Raw genomic sequence first — 19,319 nt, forward strand, 5'->3', positions numbered from 1 at the left:
TACATACAAAATCCTTAATTGATACTGGGGCACTTCATTGATACTTAAGGTAACACTTGGGAAAATACATCCTATCCAATTGACTGAAGACTATCTTTGGGACCAATAGATTTTTTTTTTTAAGATGAAGAAGAATCTAGTTGATTAAAAGCAAATAATTTCATACACAGTTTACTTTCTTGGAGAAAGGCATCAAGAATCTGTCTAATATTTTTATGCTTGTTATAAATTATAACAAAAGTTACAGAACTGGTAGAATTCCAGCTAATAACATTACCTTATATTTCTAGAGTACAGTACAAAATCGTTTTGTGAAGCACTTTTCTATTCGTTTTATTTAACCTACCTATGTAGCAACACCATTAGAAAGGCTTATGTGGCAGATTACTGACTAGCATAACTAGTTCCCCCTTTTTATCTTGTTAACAAAATCTTAAACTGGTTCAAATTTTGGCAGACACATAAAGGTAATTCCAGTTCCCCTGTCAATGACTGGTTTGGAAATGACCATGTAATGATGTTCTGACCAATAAGAGGTAAGGCAAAGTCTATTGGGGAGCTTCTGGGAATGATTTCTTTGCTTTTTTAAAATATACAGGCCATGAAAAATACTTATTCCCTTGGGATCTGGTCATCTGCATGGGACATGCAGCCACCTTGGGACCTTGAAGGAAGTAACTCTAAGCAGACAGCCCACCTTGCTAAGGATAGCAAAACTGAAAGAAAGCATCTTGGTCCTTGTGGCCTTTACAGCATAACAGAAAGGAGAGGATTTCAAGAATAAATATTTCTATATGGTACACATATTTCATAGTGCTATTTTTTTTTTAAAAATGGATAGGTCAAAAGGTTAAGAATAAAGGCAACTATAAGGTCATTACTTAAATAGTTCACAAAAATTACTGGGATGGACTACAAAGAAATGTGCAGACAAAAGTGGGAATCAGAGTAGAGAAGTACAGAAAGATCACAGATGGCAAACTGGACTAACAGAATCAGAAAAAATTTACTCCTCCTACCACAATAAAAATTTTTGAGGGCACACACACATACACCCCTTCACTTGTTAAAATACAACTAAGCGTATAAAAGAAATAGTAAAGATAAAAGCTAGGGTGGACAATCAAGCTGGGAACAGAATTCAAATCGTATTGACTACATATGCTTATGGTCTGATGACAAGTTTATCCATAAACAATTCTGATAGCATTCCTAGAAATAAAAAATCACAGATACCTTTCACTTCAAAATTTTATAAAGTTGGGCTATACTGAGGTGATAATCCAAATTATTAACCAGAATAACAAAATACTGTATTTAGTGTATAAGTTCTATGGTGTGAATTTACAGCCTAGAAGCCTACAACCAATGGTAAAACTGCCATATGAACAGACTCAAATATCCCTGCCTTCAAGGAGCACATTTATCATTTTCTTCCTCCCTTCCCTCCGCACAGCACAGAGCCTTGCACAGCAGTACTCAATGAAATGTTCTGAAATTAAAAACAGGTATCAACTACTACTTGTTATGCACATATCGCACTCCAGGCATTATGTTAAAAACAAGCACACCTCATTTAACTCTTAACTGTTAACAGTCCTAGGACGCAGGTATTGTTGGATTAGGAAACAGGTTTTGACACTTTATGCAGCCCACTCAAGATTAGAGCTATGGAGTGGGGAAGCCCAAATTTAGTCTGATTTTAACATTTAAGCATTTATAATAATAACAAACAATTGAAAAGACCTTATTTTAGCCAGGAGCTTTAACCTTTACTACCTTAAAAAAAAAAAAGGCCAGCATGCCTCTTTCCCATTATTAACTGACTCTATGTTACAATGGCAAAGAATAATATGCAGGCAAAAGGGAGAAGCTGAAAAGGAGATGACATAACAGATCATTCACAAACTGAAGAGCAAGTAGTAGAACGACCAAGAATTGACTGTTCCTAGAATATCCATATCCTAAAGAATTAAGACTTTTAAAGAACAACGCATACTGCTGTATTTTATTAATGCCTAGCTTTATAACACAAACACAAATAACTGATAATAATAGTAAAAAAAAAAATTAACTGCAAAGTAAATGGGCATATTTGGAACTAATGAGAATATTAATGAAAACAGACCCGATACAATTTTACTACATGGAATAGTAAGTAGAAAATTTCTGGCTAACAGACTGTCATAAATTTGGAATAATAAAGTTATCTGAAACAGTATCTGAGAAATTCCTCTTACTTTTCTTATTTCTAAGATAAAACTTATTAAAGAGTTAAAAGTTATAGTGAAGCTAACATTACTAACCCATAAGACTTCTATGTGAATTTTTAGAATATTTCTTGATTTCAGGTTACAAAGAAAAAAAGTCACTGATTTTATATCTTAACTTACCAAAAATGTAAACAGCCAAGAAAATAGCTAAATAATACAAACAGTAAATAAGCATGTTACATACTTTTCCTTAAAATTTATTTTCAGAAGCAATATGCTTATAATTTAAAAAATAACCAAAGTCTCACAACTTGAATATTGTTGACTTTGATATTATTGCCTCACCATTTTTTTTATTCTTAATTCAAGACATAATTTTTAATAGATCTTCCTTTTTTTTTTTTAATTTTATTTATTTATTTATTATTTTTTGGGGGGTACTCCAAGTTCAATCTACTGTTTTTATACACATATCCCCTACCTCACCATTTTTTTTACATAACTGCAATCACTACCAAGATACAACTTTATATACTGTTAATACCATTAATAAATAGCAACTTAACCTGTATAATATTCCATTAAATGGAAACCATAGTTTATTTAGTAATTCTCTTTAAATTACAGTATCCCACTTTTTGTTATTTATATTTTTTATGGCTTCCCATTTTTTTCTATTTTTATTGTTCACATTTTACTAGTATAATTTCATTCATTTTAACTTACTAAGTGAAGCCAAGGTAAGGCACCCAACTAAGGATCCATAGGAATCCTCTTATGCTGCTGTCTCACAAGAGCAATTCTTACACACTCTCCTACCTAGAAGCAATACCATATTTCATCTAATCTAAGATACCATCAATTATAACATATTCCCTTATTTGATATACTACTAAGAGAAAAACCAACACATTAAACTATGGCGCTCCAGAAACTGTAGGACAGACACTAATTTCAAAACTATGAGCTTTGGTGGGGGGGGGGGGGGGGGAAGTATGTCCTAGAAATGATAATATATGGTATTAGAACTAAATACAGCACAATAATGTTTATATATAAAGAGGTCAGACTTGCCAACCTTCACTGGAATAAAGACCTAAGAAACAGAAAAACAACACCTCTGAACAGTTTTAAAGCTTCTGCACATGGCAAGAGAACTCACTGACTCAATTTATGCATAGTTAAAAATTATTACCTAATATTTTAGACCACTGCAGATTTAAAGTAACAAATCATTAAAGACCTACACTCTAAGAATAAATAGAAAACAGACAAGGGAAAATTTTATGAATTGATTAACGGCCATTAGAATGACCTATAACATCAAACAAAGGTCAATTTGGGCTTATTATCTTGTAAGAAATGTGGGAAGTAATTTGGCAACACACAATAAGGCCTTTAAAAATGTTTAAACCTTTTTGATTTGTAAATTGTACTTCTGGAAATATATCTGACATGTGGATACGGATTTATTTATATATATGTTTATTATTTATTTATTTATTTTTGGCCATACCTTGTGGCTTGTGGGATCAGTTTCCTGACCAAGGGCTGAACTTGGGCCCTTGGCAGTAAGAGTGAGGAGTCCCAACCACTGGACTGCCAGCGAATTCCCTATGTGTTTAACATTAAAATAGTGAAAAACTAGAAATATCTTTAAAATCCAATAATGACAAAAAATGAAGCATTAGTTTATTTCAAATCCTACAATATTCCCTTCAAAACACTATTTAATAATAACAATAATAATAATGAAATTCCTTGGGTTAAACAGTCTATAACTACAGGTTCACAGTGTCAAGGACTGTCCTTAGCAAACTCTCTTCTGAGAGGATCCTTCCCCTTCATGGGCTCTGAGCACTGCCATGCTCAGATTTTGGATAGGTTTTCTCAGATAAACTGCCTAAGAAGTGCCTTTAATTAATTTTTTTTTTAAATGCCGACAGTCTTGCATGACAACTAATCACTTTCAAAAGCAGTCAACCCAGAAATTTTACAACTACTTAAAAAAAAAGTATTGCTCACAATACCTAAAAACTTCTCTTGAACACTGCCTACAATTACTATGCCACTCTTTCCGAATGTTAACTAATGAGAAATTTCTTTGATTGCTTTGCCAAGAAAACATATCATGAGCAGGCCAAATATAAGCGATGCATGTACTTGAGAATGATGTACACAGGAGAAGAGTCAGCATCAGCACTGTCGCAGTAAAAATGCTCCTACACTTGTGTTAGAAAGAAGATTCACAAACTGTGCAAGGGCTTATTAACTCAACGTTTAAAAGGAGGCGTCACCTAACTCGGTTTACCTCCAACTCAGGGATCCATAAAATCTCTGCAATAAAAATAAAAATATGACATAAAGCATAAACTGAGAACAAAAGAGGAAAAGAACCCTGCTTAACATATATAGGTTGAAAAATTCTCCACAATCTGGATTTAAAGATACGACTTCAGGCAAAAGTCTACAGACTGAATTCAGAGGGTAAGAAATTTGCATTTCTAACAGTCTGCCTAGTATTCTATGATTAATAACATCCAGGCTTTATTTAACAAAATTGGCTGTGGGAAGAGAAGGACTTAATCACAGATGGAGGTTTTCAATAGTATGGTCTGCTAAGGAATTAACTTCCAGTTCTCCCTGGTATGCGTTCACAGCCTTCAATATTGCTCTTCTGTGAGCACTTGCCACTGCTGTAATTAAAAATCTGTGAACAGAACTGTACAGTGTCTGTCTCTACCTCCAGGCTGTAAGTGTGAGGAAAACCGGGACCATGTCTGCCTCCTTCAGTGCCTTGACACATAGTAGGCAATTACTAAATATTGTTCAGAGACAGTACTGACAAAGCTGTGTGGGAAACAGGCACCCACATTCACTGAGTGAAAACGGATACAACCCCTTTGAAGTGCACTGAATACATATTTTGGCCTAATGCCCAATGGCCAAGGTTTTAAAAATCAGTATTTACCTGAGACCAAATATTATCATCACAGAATGATCTTTTGATATAAAAGAAAAAAAATGCTTGTTAAAATTTTAAAATGTTATAGTTTTAGTGGTTATTTTGTTTGATGCTATGAATGCTAGAACACCAAATAATTCCACAAAGAGTAGATAAAATTTTATCTCCATTATTCTGCCTGGTATTATTATTGAAAATTTTACAAACAAGTATTAGCTCAGAAAGGCTATACAACCACACAGAAATGGACAACTGACTTTTGACAAAAGTGAAAAGGCAATTCAGGGGAGAAAGTATAGATTTTAAGAAATGGTGGTAGAACAAGTCGATATACAAATACAAAAAAGGGTACTTTCATCCATATCTTGTGCCACAAGCAAAAAGAAACTAAAAATGTATAATAAACTACAAAACTTCCTCTGTACCCTTGGATTAGGTAGATTTATTTGCTACAACACTGAAAGCAAAATCCATAGAAGAACAAATTGGTAAACTGTACTTCATAAAAGTACAAACTGGGACTTCCCTGGTGGTCTAGTGGGTAAGATTCTGTGCTCCCAATGCAGGGGGCCTGGGTTTGATCCCTGGTTAGGGAACTAGATCCGCATGCATGCTGCAACTAAGAAGTCTGCATGCCGCAACTAAGAAGTCTGTGTGCCACAACTAAGACCTGGTGCAGTCAAAATAAAATAAATAAACATTAAAAAAAAAAAAAAGCAACAAACTCCCACTCTTCAAAAAACACTGTTACAACAGAAAGACAAGTTACAGACTGGGAGAAAATATTTGCAAAGGATAAATCTGATAAAGGACTCATCTAGACTATAAAAAGAACTACCAAAACTCAATAAGAAAACTACACAATTAAAATGATGGGTAGGACTTTCCTGGTGGAGCAGTGGTTAAGAATCCACCTGCCAATACAGGGGACACGGGTTCGATCCCTGGTCTGGGAAGATCCCACATGCCAAGGAGCAACTACGCCTGTGAGCCACAACTACTGGGCCTGCACTCTAGAGCCCACGAGTCACAGCTACTGAGCCCATGAGCTGCAACTACTGAAGCCCACGCGCCTAGATCCTGTGCTCCGGAACAAGAGAAGCCACCGTACTGAGAAGCCCACACACTGCAAGGAAGAGTAACCCCCACTCGCCGCAACTAGGGAAAAACCCGTGCACAGCAACAAAGACCCAATGCAGTCAAAAATAAATAAGTAAATAAAATTTAAAACAAAAGATGGGCAAAAGATCTGAAGATATACTGCACAAAGAAGAAAAAAGAATGGCAAATAAATACATGAAAATGTGCTTAATATTAGGAAAATGCAAAGGAAAACCACAATGAAATGCGATTTCATACCTAGCTGAATGGCTAAAATTTTAAAACACTTACCACAGGAAGTGTTGGTAAGGATGTAGAACTAGAACTCTCTTGCACTGCTGGTAGGAATGTAAGACGTACAACTACTACGAAAAACAACCTGGCAGTTTCTTACAGAGTTAAGCATATACCTACTATATGACCCAGTCATTCTACTCCTTGGTATTTACTCATGAGAAATGAAAGCTGACGTCCAAAGACATGGATGTTCACAGCAGCTTTATTCATAAGAGCCAAAAAGCAGAAACTCAACCCAAATATCCACCAACGAGTGAAGGGATAAACTGTGGCATTTGCGGTATACAGTGAATACCCAGCAGTAAAAAGAAATGCATCATTGAAATATGTAAAAGTAAGAGGTAGGCACTCCTGCCTGCTGGCGGCCCACACTCCTCCCCACCCCCACAAAGGGTTCCACTTATATGAAACTCTAGAAAATACAAACTAACCTATAGCGATAGACAAGAGATCACTGGTTCCTTGGGGATGGGCAGTGGAGAAGTATGGAAGGGATTACAAAGAGGCACAAGGAAATTTCTTTTGAGGATCACGTGATGGATACGTTCACTATATTGATTGCAGTGATGGTTTCATGGGTGTATACATATATCAAAATATCAAACAGTACACTTGAAATATATGTGCAATTCTGTCAATTATACTTCAATAAAACTTTTTTTAAAAAGCACAAAGTATTGACAATATGACTCCTGTAAGGGCATAATGCTTACACAGAATACACCGTATTCACTTGTTTTTACTTGTCAACTAATAGCTATAAAAGACTATACGGCCTATGACACTAATAAGAGAACCTTAACCCTACGCATATTGTAGGGGGAACAGTTGAAAACAACCACATGGGCTTTTGTCTGTTTAGAATGAACTTACGTGGCTCTTGACAAGGCTGTGTGGGCACCCACTTGTCCAGTCAAGTTCGGCAAATCCTGAGAATTTCCACAGTCCCTTAACAACTCAGGAGTATATGAGTCAGAAATGCTTCTAAAGTACTTACTCCTCCATGTTTCAGAACAGGGCTTAATGGCAATATCTTGGGTGAGGATTTAGGAAAAGCTTGATCCTATCTTGAACTGTTGAGCCACGAGACATAGAACTGTTTGTCTTCCAAGACTCAGGCTCAGTTCTAATATTCTGGATATCAAAGTTGCTATGGTGCAATGACTGATTTGGAGGGTGAAGGTAGAGGGAGGTACTGTCCGTTGTTTTATTCTACTCTGAGATAGAAATATGCATAGTTACAATAAAGAATTAATAATCTGTTTATCTTTGCCTATTTATAGGTACTTCCCCCACCCTCCTTAAGCAACAGTATCTTTGGGTGAGGATGAGATCATATTTAAAACACACACACACCAATGAACAGCAGCAGGTACTATAAATCTACATTCAAGCATTGTAGGTGTACCAAGCTGGGACTTGAGCATTCTGTATTTTAAGTGTCTGCTTTGGATCACATTGAAGAGTTTGGGTGTCACTTAGCCTATTCTTTGGATTAATAAGAGATATTTTTCTTTCTCGAAACAAATGAAATAGAGGACACTCAACAGAAGTATGTTATATTCAAAATAATTTATGGGTATTGTAATTCATCTTAATAAACTCCCTCACTGCCTAAGTCTTAATAAACTCCCTATAAGTCCTAAAACTAGGACTTACAGAGTGACAATCCATCTTTCACAAGAAAAGATAGTTATTCCTACATTTTAGTTAGCTACCACACTCTCAATGTTCATATCAGTTGGCAATCTGATTCCCTATGGATCATTTGAGAGCTCTAACATAATGGTTTTGGTACATAAAAACAGTAACTTGCACAGTTATTAACAACTGTAGCATTTTACTCAACAATTTATATTCAAACTTCAATTGATAGAATTTCAATGTATGAGTCACATAAAGGTATTCAGCTATTCAGTTTCCCAAAGACTCAAGCTAAACATCAGATTTTGGCAAAATACTGAGGACAAACCTGACCTTCAGTGCATCCCTAAACTGAATAATTTGCCAATACCCACCAAAATTCAAAATCCTTTGCCCCACCTCTTCCGTTTTTAGGAATTTACTTTATGTGTACAAAATGTGTTATTAACAAAATAATCTATTATGGCACTGTTTCTTACAGCAAAAGACTGGAATGTCCATTAATATGGAGAGTACACAGTTAACTAACTTTTGGTAATATGAGAGGCTGTGGTTTTAAGATAGTAATCTCTGGAAAAAGACTCTCTGGGTTCAAATCCAGAGTCCTATTACTTATGAACTGTGTGACATTGGTGGGCATTTAACCACTCAAACCCTAAACTGCCTCATTTGTTAAACGGGGACAAAAATAATACCTATCTCATAAGGTTATTGTGAGCTTTGCATGACTTAATTCAAAAGTGCCTGATACAGAAGTAAACTCTCAATAAATGTTACACAGGATGATGATGGTACATTAGTACAACTGAATACTAGACTATTGTTAAAAAGAATGAGGCATCTTTAACTGTATCAATGTGGAAAAATCTCCAAGATAACATTGTTGAGTGAAAAATGTAAGGCCTAGAATAATATGAGATGCTACCTTTGTGAACAAATACATGAAAAAAAGGGTAAGGATGGAGAGAGAGGGAGAAAACACACACATGTATGAATACATAATTTTTACTATATTTGTACAAGTATTATCCAGTCAACTTAATTAAAAATATTGAGTGATTTGATGAATGCTAAAACAATTAAGCCAAGTGATAAAATTATGTATATCTAATTAACTGAGCAAAGAGCACAGTAACTAAATAATAATGGCAAATATGTATATAGCTCTTGTTATGTAACAGTTGTTGTTCTAATCACTTTCCTAGTATTATTAATTTAATCCTCACAACACTTAATGAAATAAATATACTCTTAATATCCTTATTTTAAAGCTGAGAAAAATGCAATACGAAAGATATAAGAAACTCCCCCAAAGTCACACTGCTAGGAAGTAACAGAGACAGGGTTTGAGCCAGTCTGGCTCCAGTACCTACACCCCTAACCTCTTTGCTTGCTATGTTGCCCCTCAATACTACTCTAAAATTACTTTTTATTTACATATATCTCAACTCTTTTCAAAAAGAATCTTATGTTCCTCAAAAAATGAGAAATAAAATTCCCATATGATCCAGCAATTCCACTCTTGGGTATTTATTAAAAAAACTCACATTAATTAGAAAAGATAAATGCACCCCACTATGTTCATTGCAGTATTATTGACAATAGCCCAGATATGGAAGCAACCTAAGCACTCATCAAAGGATGAATGGATAAAGACGACGCATACAGTGGAATATTACTCTGCCATACAAAATGAAATCGTGCCATTTGCAACAATACAGATGGACCTGCAGGGTGTTAGTGAAATAAGGCGGACAGAGAAAGATAAATACTGTATGATTTCACTCATATGTAGAATCTAAAAAACAAAACAAATGAACAAACATAACAAAACAGAAACAGAGTCATAGATACAGAGAAAAAACAGGTGGTTGCCAGAGGGAAGGGGATTGAGGGAGGAAAGAAATATGTGATGGAGATAAAGAGGTACAAACTATCAGTTGCAAAATAAATGAGTCACAGGTAAGAAGTACACAGTGTGGGAAATACAGTCAATAAGTACGTAATATCTTCATATGATGACATTGTAACTAGACTTGTGATTATTTTGAAAGGTATAGAAATATCGAATTATTATGTCGTATAGCGAGAACTAACATAGTATTTATTGCAAGTTAATCATACTTTGAAACCAAACAAAGTCATAGAAAAAGAGATCAGATTTGTGGTTACCAGAAATAAGGGAGCAGGGGGAGGGGTAACTGGTTAATAGGTACAAACTTCCAGTTATAAATAAGTGCTAGGAAATGGGGAGATACTGGACTGGCCAAAGGGTACAAGCTTCCAGTTATAAGATAATATGTAATTATGTGAGGTGATGGATGTATTAACTAACACTACTATGGTAATCATTTGGTAATATATATGTGTATCAAATCATCACTTGGCATACCTTAATCTTAGACAATGTTCTATGTCAAGTATAGCTTGAAAAAACTGGAAAATAAGTAAATAAGACCACTGCAACCTACAGTCAGAAAAAGTTAAATATACATACATACACATACACACACTCAGTTTTCTGATTGCTTCAGATAATATATAACATTCTTCTACTTAATCCATATGCTTCCTCTACCTGGAAAAAAAGAAAGTGTTAAGTGGATTCAAACCCCTTTAGGAAATTCAGTTTGAGACAAAATGAAAAATTGTAGTGCCCTCCTTTCTCCCATCTTTCTACCCTCTCCCTTAGTCACCCTGAAGTTGTCCTGGTCTCTTCCAGAAGCCTGCATCAGGACTCTGCAACAGGACCTCCCTAGTCCTGCTCTCCTCTTACCCTTTCTCCCTCCCACGAAACTCTCAATGTGGCTGATTTCAGCGAAGTAACAGAAAAAAAGCAACAGGACTAAAAACATTCATTCTAAGATCAGTTCTCCAAGGGAGTCATTTTAAAAGTGGAGCTTATTTATCCACATAAATTCCTACTAGACGAAATATGGATTTCAGCCTGTGTGCCCAAGGAAGTTAAAGAATTCCAGTACTGTGGGGAAAAGAGGGATGTTATTGTCACTTCCTAAGGAAGGTGGCTACTGCCCATGATACACGAGCTCACGGTTTGACTCCTCACAAGAAGATGCTTAAGGATGATGGCCATGAGTCATAGCCCTTGGTTCCTGAGTGGTTTGATCATCACGCCTTTTTTCCCTATTTCTAGATTGACAAGATTTCAATAAATTTTAGGCGTCTATTTGTACAGGTCAAATGTCATACCAAAATGCTGTTCAGAAACTGACGTTCAAATAAATGGTGAAAGAATTCTAACTTAAAAATAAATAAATAAATAAATAAATAAATAAATAAATAAATAAGTGCTAGGGATGTACAGTTTAACATGATATATAATTAACACTACTGAACATTACATATGAAAGTTGTTAAGAGAGTAAATCCTAAGAGTTTTCATCACAAGAAAAAAATACTTTAAAAATTTCCTTAATTTTGTATCTATATGAGATGATGGATGTTTACTAACTTGTGGTTATCATGTCATGATGTATGTAAGTCAGATCATTATGCTGTGCACCTCAAACAGTGCGGTGTGTCAATTATATGTCAACAAAACTGGAAGGGAAAAATCTGTACAGGTTACAATAAAGAACATATACATAATTAAGTTAATAAAACTGATAAGGAAAAAGGGAAACAAAAAATATCAACATGAGAAACAAACACAAATGCTTTAAACATGCAACAAATATCACTGTAAAGCATCTGCTATTTTCTATTATGGCTTTGAATGATACATGAATTTTAGGTTCTTAAAAGGACTGAAATCAAGTATTAAATAACTATAAATAACTTTTAATTTTGCTTCTTTACTGGCATTCTTATTTGAAGCTTTCTTAAGGATAGTTAAGAAAGGAGAGTTATATTTAGTTCTTTTTATTCACCAAAACCCAAATGTGGACTTGTCCTTATGCTGACTGCCATATGATTATGTCAGGTGACAGACTCCATAATTGTGCAATACGCTCTATTATCTCCATGGCAGAAAACATTTCTGGTGGACTTAATATCCACACCAAAAATAAAATTTGTAACCCTATCTGGTAATGTCTATCACTTTCCTGTACACTTTTAATGACAACTTCTTAGTGGATGCCTATCAGTTATCACATATACAAAATTAAGGAGAATTTATGGACTTAGGGTAATTTATACACTTTCCGCTCAGATACCTAAGTAATTAAGACAAAAAAAATTTCAGACAATTGCTGTTTCTGGCCACTTCAAATGGAATTCTTCCTTTTGTTAATTTCTTCTTTGCCCTATCAGATCTTTTACTTCTTTTTAAAAAAGGTAAATAGTTTTCTTAATTACACAAACACTACATGTTCACTGTAAAAATAAAAACACGAAATACAGAAAAGGGTAAGAAAATAAAAATCACCTAAAATGCCCACCCATGTACTGAGATAACCACTACACATACATTTTGGTGACTATCCTTTCTGTAATTCATCTTGTACAGATACGCACAAACGTAGTTTTATGCATGTTATTGTGAATACCCTGCCTTTTTTTCTTTGTCTTTCTCTTTTCTTTTGCTTACTTCCTCCTTTCAATGTTGACAATCATATAGGCATATATGAAACTTATGGTGTTTTTCAACTGTTTAACAAAAATGGGATCTTGTTACATACATTTCTCTAAACTTTTGCCTTTCTCCCTGCAGATACATGATGGATCCTTTTAGGATGTATTTGGAAATCCTTTCGATTCACCAGTATGGATTTAACTCCTACTTTTAATGGATTTTAAAAACATGAAAGCTATAGATTAGGCATTCCCTTTGTTCCCAAGTTTTTGCTACTACAAACATGGCTTCAATCAACATTCATGTGAACACTTCCTTACTTACTGGTGTTTTTATTCTAAGCAAAAGAGTCCAAAGTGGACTCTCTTGCTGGATGGAAGAATATATATTTTTAATATTAATGGATATTGCCTGATTGTTTACTAAAAAAACTGTAACAATTTACATCTCCACTAGCATTTTGTAAGAAAATCTTTTACCACACATCCCTGCTAGCGGTAGGTTTATCATTTAGTTTTTGCTAATCAGAAAAAAAATTTCATTATTAGTATATTGATTACTAGTTAAGTTATACATCTTTTCATAAGTTTGTTGAATGTTTGGATTTCTCTTTTTGAAGTTCTGGTCATATGCTTTACCCATGTTTCTACAGTGTGGACTTTTTCTTAATATGTAATAGTTCTGACAAATGTTAACTCAATCTGTTATACATATTTTAATTCTCTTTTCAATATGTCTTTGTCCTCTATTTTTGTCATTGAAAAATTCTTCATTTCTATGTGTTCTCATATACATATGTTTACTTTCATGACTTTTAGATTTCCTATCTTGGTGTAAAAGGTCATCACTAAATCTAGATTGTATATATAAAAAAAATTTAGGAATTGATATTTTTAATATTTTATTTTAAATATTTAAGTTTTTAATCCATCTTGAAGTTGGTTTCTGCATATGCTGCAAAGTACTGGCTCAATTTAATTTCTTCCAGAGGACAAGTTGTGTCAGTTATATTTACTATATATGTCCCCTTTTTTTCCACTGGGTTGAAATATCACTTTGTCATGTATTAAATTCCTTTATTATGTTGGGATTTACTTCTGCCTTTTAAAATTCTGCTGAACTTACTTAGGCCTAAAAATATACCTGCACTTATAAACTTAAATAACTTATTCAGTTATCTGGATAAGTCAAAACATTTTCACTTAAGATATCCAAGTAATTAAGTAGAAATTGTCATTTAAATGCCTAATTCTCCATTCCAAATTAAAAAATTTTTGCTTCCCAAAGCAATGAATAGTGATTGCAGGAACTCAAATATACAATAAATTTTAAATCTTTCTTAAATCTCCTAATCTAGAGAAAATTACTTATTTTGATGCGTTTCTGTCCACCTTTTTCAATATGTATATACAATAATTACTACACATATAGCTTCTGTATCATGCCCTTTCTTCAATTTTGTAAGTGTTTTCTAATTTAACTAGTCTTCCCTATTTTATTTTTAAATAAATACATAAAAGAATCAAACTAAGAGATAACTAAAACAAAACATAAAGTCTGGCTGTTCTTCATTGCTGAAGCACATATGGGGCTCTTCTGCATTATATCATGCATTACCCATTTTATTTTCAATGAAATAAGTTTAACTATTTTTCAGAAAAGAAATAAAACATGGCATATTGTTGATACAATTTTTAAAAAGGTTTGTCAACAAAAGAACAATAGTTTCTACAGACAGCATTAAGATTCAACACTGAAAATTTTATTGTAGTAGCGAGTCATAATATTGACACACAAAAAACAGCAACAAAAAAATCATAGGTTAAACCTCCAAATACCTATAAATACCATCAATTTTTGAAAGCTAACTGCTGTTGTGAAATTTATTAAACATAGCTAACTACGAACAAATATAAAGGGGAGTTTCAAATAAATTAATCATTAGATAATTTTATTCACAGTAGTAACTAATTCCAAAGATGACTTTAATAGTTTCAGGTAAAAATAAAGACATTACTATGAAAATATACATCTATTTCAGCTGTCTTTATAAATACACACACACCATGTATATGTATTTACTATATATATAATATGTGTATACTATATATACATAAAAGAATACACTTATATAAACCAAAGTCACTTTCTGTTCACAACAGGAAACAAAGGAAATAGTACACTTTTAAAGTCTCTACAGAAAAATCAAATGGAAAACATAGTTACTGATCATAATTTATTTCACTATAATAGAAAACTTGACAGTAAAGAGACTATTCAATAATCTCTTAATAAAATTTTTCCTTAGAACAAATGAGTTTTTTGTTTTTTTTTTTCAGAATTAAGGTGAAACATAAACTCATGATAGCTACACTTCAATTACTGTTTAATTTACTGATATTTTCCAATACAAAACCACTACTCCTTGTGAATCATCAATCTAGAAAGGGAAAAATTTTACTTTAGTTCATGTCTCCATTGTGTTCTCTATATTTCTAGGTCTACTTCAAATGAGGATAAAAATAAGATATAAAAACATTTAGAATAGAAGGCAGAAATTTTAAATATAGGCATAAACTCAAAAGTCCTTCCTCTATAGGCTGGTACAATTTTAATATGTTTATATAATAATTTAGAAATACAATACCTACTTAAATTGATTCCACATATTAATGATCACAAGCTCTGGAAAATCTTTATGTAGAAAAGACTGTCACTGCAGTTGCCAAGATAATAGGCTTTATGTTGATATTTCTTAGCTCCTATTAATAAGTCTATTTTAGAATCTTTACTAGAAGTATATTTTTCTTGCTATTTTTGGTAATAGCTTCATTTCAAATTCTTCTCCTTTCTCCATACCCCAAACTTGTTGCTCAATTTTATAGGATATCTAAAAGTCTCCTTCAGAAGTTCAGTATGTAAAATCAAACTAGATATGGGTAAAGTTAATTTTTAAAATGCACAAATTATATACTAGGCCTTCTGCATTCATGATCTAATTTAATAGCATCTATGACATAGATTTAAACAGGAGGAAACTTAAGCTTAGATTAAGTAAATTGTCCAAGTTCACACAGCTTAAATAAGTGGTAAGGCCAGAACTTGAACCCAGGTCTATAGGATCAGGAAATCTATTCTTGTAAAGTTTGCACTATGTTGCTTTAAATATCATTTAGTTTTAAAAATACTTTCACATAGATAACCTACGGTTTATCTCACCTGAAATCATAACACCCTTGACAGGAAGATTCCTAAGTAACAAACCATAAGCTCCCACCCCAACTTTACTTAAAAGCATATAGCTAGAGTGGCAGTACTGAATGATCTGACTTTTAGTCTAGCGCTATATCACATGTAGCCTGTTCATGGCCCCTTTTTCATCAAGTACAACTCACTCCTCTTCCCTTCTCTATCATCCAAACATGCTGCAAACATATATGTTGTGAAAATAAGTTGGTCACTACATTAATAAAGTCCATCTGAGGTTTATATCTATTCTATTGACCATGATTTGGATGGTTACCGTTAACAATTTATATTTGAAAGCTAATACCTAGTACATAACCTTAGAAGGAGCTATGATCTGCAAGAACTTTAAAAGTAGTTTAATCTCCCTGTCTAACTGTCAAACACTCATTCAATAAACAATTTATTGAATGTCTATCAAGTACTTCAGCATCCTGGTGCTAAAGACACAACAGTAGAGACACTGTCCTTGAATTCCTAGGAACTTTATAGTTTACTAGGGAACAGCCCAGCAAACAGTAATTAACTACAATGTGCCAGAAATGAAAATAGAAGAATATAAAATATTGTATAATAGTCTACACAAGTGAGTGCCTAGCTCTGTCCACAGAGGAAGAAAGCATTCTTGGTGGTGGCCATAATCTACAAAGGCAGTAACATATAAGAAAGACCTCAGAGTAAGCACATAAAAGGTGTCAGGGACCCAAACACAAAAGCCCCTCTGTGCCATTTAATGTTGGACTACAACACAACTCTCTGATGAATGTTAAAATTTCTACACATAGGGAATTCCCTGTTAGTCCAGCGGTCAGGACTCAGCGTTCTCACTGCTACAGGGCCGGGGTTCAACCCCTAGTCGGGGAACTAAGAACTAAGATCCTACAAGCCACACAGCGCAGCCAAAAGAGAAAGAAAAAGATTTCTACATATAATACTCACAGACCGATAAAGCTTGTCTCAGAAATGGCTTCCACATTTCAAATCACTTGTTTGTGCGTGTAAATTGCGTATAATGTCAAAGCTCTTTTTCAAATTCAACTTTAGTAGCAATTTAGTCACCAATTCCTGCTGCCAATCTTTCAGATTTCATTAGTGGTCTAAATTATTGTTTTTGTTAAGTTCCCTAAAATCAGGGGAATTGTGAAGTAAAATTGCAAACTCATTTAACCTCTTTCACATTGAGGTTCTTCAATCCTTTGTAGCCTGTTTTCTCTATCCCATTTTGGTCTCACCCAGACAGGACTGGTTTGGACTTCAAGAATTCCTCTTATTTGGTGGAATGTCACCTGGGCAAGGAAGCAACATTGCTTACATTTTCCTCTCCTCTTGAGACCAAGGAACCTCACTCTGGAATAAACTAATGGATAAAACTATATTTATATAGGTTGCAGGCATACTGAAATGTAAACATCTTAACAGATTAATGCTGTTGTCCAATATAGGTCATATGCACAAAATGCTAACACTAAATCATACTAGTGGTCTTCTTCATTACTTAGAGAAAGCAAGAAAGATCTTTAAGGTTATGTTTTCCATAATGAGCATCAATAGGTGAGTTTCTCTATTTTGAACTTACTATAAAATATTTTGTTAAATTGCTATTACTCTAGAATTTTAACTTTCCCCTTAACAAAATAAGACCAGTTTATTGTAGAGAATCTGGAAGATACCAGAAAAACAAAAATAAGTCAGTCACACCCACCACTCAAAGATAATGATTCCATCTTCCTCATTTTTCAGCTTTCTAATGGATTCTTCAATGACATGGTTTAGAAAACTCTAAGGCTTAACTGAGATTATGATTTTTCAGATTAAGAAAAAGTGTAATTTAAATTTTAAAAATCAAATTTGTAATTTCTGTAAGCCCCAGTTTAAAAGAATCAAGGGACTTCTTGGCTTTGCAGTATAAACAAGAGTTTAACCCCAAACAGAAAAACATTCTTCCCTAGGCACATTGTTTGGGGTCAAAACACTGGTTATTACATTACATGTGAAATGGGAGTACACTGGGTTGAGCAAAAACCTAAGCAATCTTTTCTGCATTTTCAGAAAATACTATTCATCAAAATCTGAAGAAGTCACCTGTAGTTTTACAAATGAGGAAAGCTAAGGAGGGATACAAATGCTACTTAATATAAATTTACCACTAGTCAAGGAATTAGTAGGCAATTTAGCAGGACTTGAGAAATGGCAAGAGGATGTCAAAGGCAGAAAATATGAAGTCAGCAATATCTCGACCACCCTTACCTTTAAGTTTATGGTCAAACATTGGTTTAATTATCTTTTCAGCCCAGTAAGTTTCTGAAGAATTACTTCCCTTTTAGGGAAGTCACTTTTCCATAATCTAACCTCGTCTCCTGCAGATCACGACACCGCAACACCGTCTTTCAACGCCTTCCCATTCAATCTAGACTGTCGCATTACCAACATCTCCTGTTTTGAAGCTAGTGTATCTTTATTCTTTCAACTCTCCTCTCCCTTTCTGCACCATAAAATCAGAGAAGAGAAAGGTAAACGGCCACCTTTTACCCTTCCAGACCTGTTCAAAGCTTGTGAACATCTATAAAACGCCTCTCGCAGGGATGTCAGATAAAAACTCAGAATTACTGAGAATGCACATTTAGAAGCAAGCTTTACAGTGACTCCGCGGTGAGGGCCACATCGGTGACATTCTCTCCCAAGCCTGTCTCACAGGAGACGCCTCTGCCTCCGGGGGTTTTTCCTATCTCCCCGCTCCCCAGCCCCGGGGCTGAAGGCAAAGACCTTACAAGGCCTCTGCTAAAGAATAGGCTTTGGGGATAGAGACCTGGCGGCTATTGCAGACCCCGAGGAATGCCTGAACCAATCCCACTACGCGAAGCCCCAAAGACTGCAATGGGGAGCCATAATGGCCGCACTCACCCCCAGCCCCGGGAAAGGTAGACACCTGAACCCCTAGGTTACAGGGGCGACCACAGTGGGGGGAGAGGGGGTCCGAGGGTCAAGATAACTGGAGAAATGAGATCCTCGCCGGTGCAGGATGACAGCGGGGGGAATCCCGGGACAGCAGAGGCCACCATTCACTCTCTCTCTCTCTCCCCCTCCTCCCACCCCTTCTATCCCCACCAGCCGCCGGTTACGGGCGGCCGCTCACCTGCCGGGGCGCGAGGTGCAGAAACTGTACCGATCACCGACCCAGACGCTCTGTCACTGCGGGAGGGGAAGTCTTCAGCTGCAGAGGGGGGCGGGCCTGGACAGTCACGTGACCTGGAGCTCCGCCCCCATCACCCCCAACCTCGCTTGCTGCATCCCCGAGGCCTGTGTGTTTGCGGATTGT

General features: G+C 35.0%; 1 protein-coding gene across 3 annotated transcripts in view; it reads right to left on the minus strand.

Annotated features, from left to right (window-relative positions):
* The window catches only part of ATP6V1A (ATPase H+ transporting V1 subunit A), a 53,051-nt gene extending 33,788 nt beyond the window's left edge, over positions 1 to 19,263 (minus strand). The window contains exon 1 of one of the 3 annotated variants that reach the window (XM_057696240.1): positions 19,137 to 19,263. The gene's annotated coding sequence lies outside the window, so the exon portion shown is untranslated. Of the gene's footprint in view, positions 1 to 3,729; positions 3,748 to 10,721; positions 10,749 to 19,136 lie in introns of those variants that run through there. The other 2 variants (XM_057696241.1, XM_057696242.1) reach the window with 2 other exon arrangements.
* Positions 19,264 to 19,319: the final 56 nt, after the last annotated feature.

This window comes from Hippopotamus amphibius, chromosome 10 (assembly GCF_030028045.1).
Source record: "Hippopotamus amphibius kiboko isolate mHipAmp2 chromosome 10, mHipAmp2.hap2, whole genome shotgun sequence".
Taxonomy (NCBI): Eukaryota; Metazoa; Chordata; class Mammalia; order Artiodactyla; family Hippopotamidae; genus Hippopotamus; species Hippopotamus amphibius.